The following is a 2,118-nucleotide window of genomic DNA, read 5'->3' on the forward strand; positions in this document are numbered from 1 at the left end:
AACAGACTAACAGACATAGAGAACAAACAAGTGGTTACCAGTGGGGAGAGGAAAGGGGCGAGGGGCAAGGTAGGGGTAGGGAATTAAGAGATACAAACTACTATGTATAAGCATACAAGGATAAGGCAACAAGGATATATTGTACAGCACAGGGAATATAGCCAACATTTTATAATAACTATAAATGGAGTATAACTTTAGAAACTGTGAATCACTATGTTGTACACCCGAAACGTATATAATATTATAAATCAACTATACCCCAATAAAAAAGTTTTTTGAAGAACGGCAATATGAAGTGTTGAAGAGAACATGGTGCAACGAAAACTCTCATATGTCTAATGGAGCTGTAAATTGGATGACCATATTGGAAAACCTTTTGGCTTTACCTGGTAATGTTGAAATATGCATACACAAGGACACAGTGATTCCATCCATGGAAATATGCTCAATTGGAATATGTGCTCATGTGCAACAAGAGGCATGTTCAAGAGTATTTACAGCAGCATTATTCAAAATGTGTGTAATATTTCATGATAAAAAAGTTTAAAATTAACAGTAATTTTAAAAATCAGTGTTCAGCATAACAGTAACAGTATCTACTATCTGTGGAAAAATATGAAGGATATTTTCTTAGTTGCTTTTATTTGCATAATCTATAAGCATATACCACCCATCCACCCACCCACCCACCAACTAATCAAGACTGGTTTCTTGGTTAGGGAAATCTGTGGGACTGGGGGAAAGAACTATGTGAATGTATTACCTATTAAAAAATTAAGTTTAAAAGTTACCAATGGGCTCAAGATGGAACAGATACAATTCTCCCTATTTCTCCTGCTAAGTAGCTGGATATTATATATATAAAAAAAAAAGATAAGAAGACTGTCAGTTGGAGAGAAGGAGGCTAACTGCCTAGGGACCTTGGAACCTGAGGAGTGACACAGCAGTGATTTCCCTGAGTTTTCTTTTCACCCCATATATCTTGGACTGTGTGGTGGAGAAGCTGGCAACCCAGAATGCCAACTGGTGCAGATAAAAACAGTCCCAAGAAAGCCTGCTATCTCTAGCCAAAGTACCAGGAAAGGGCCAATGTAACAAGAAAGAAAAATTTAGATAATTACTGCCCTACTCCAGCCAAGCATCACAGAAAAAAGCTGCAGCTCCCATCCCAGTTTTCATCAGCAAAGGCTGAGTGGGGAGCCTAGGTTTTCATCCCTGCCTGGGGATAATGAGGCCCCTCCCACACAGTGTCAATTTAGGCTATGTGGGGATCTTGAACTTCTACCCCCAACACAGTAATGAGGTACCTTTTTGTCTCCCCACCAGGGTGGTGTCAGAAGTGGTCTGGTGGGGAGCATGACATTCCACCTCCACCCAGGATCAACAAAGTGCTTGTCCCCTCTGGGGTGTCAAAGGAGGCTAATTAGGGACCTGAACTTCCACCTCCACCTGGCAGTAAGAAGGAGATTCTCCTTTTTTTAGCAGAACAGTGTTGGAGGCAGACTGCTAAACACAAGATTTAAATAATATCCAGAGTCTCAGAGTGCCCAAAATATCCAGGACATAATTGAAAATCAGGCATCATGTGAAGAAGCAAGAAAATCTTAACTGGAATGAGAAAAGACAATCAACTGACACTGACACTGAGATGACACAGATGTTAGAATTATCAAGGATTTTAAAGCAGCCATTATAAAAATGCTTCAGGGATTTCCCTGGTGGCACAGTGGTTAAGACTCCGCACTCCCAATGCAGGGGGCCTGGGTTTGATCCCTGGTCAGGGAACTAGATCTCACATGCATGCCACAACTAAGAGTTCACATGCCACAACTAAGGAGGCTGTGAGCTGCAACAAAGGAGCTCACCTGCTGCAACTAAGACCTGGAGCAACCAAACAAATAAATAAATATATAAAAAAAAGCCTGGCTATGCATTAGAGTCATCAGGGGAACATTTTGTCCCTGTGCTAACAGTACTTTGTTATTATTTTTTAAAAAATGCTTCAATATACTTAAATGCAAAACCAGAAAGTCTCAGAAAAAAAGATATAAAGAAGAACAGAATGAAAATTTTAGAACTGAAAAATAGAATAACTAAAATTTTAATATCAGTGTA

Source organism: Stenella coeruleoalba (genome assembly GCF_951394435.1).
Source record: "Stenella coeruleoalba genome assembly, chromosome: X".
NCBI lineage: Eukaryota > Metazoa > Chordata > Mammalia > Artiodactyla > Delphinidae > Stenella > Stenella coeruleoalba.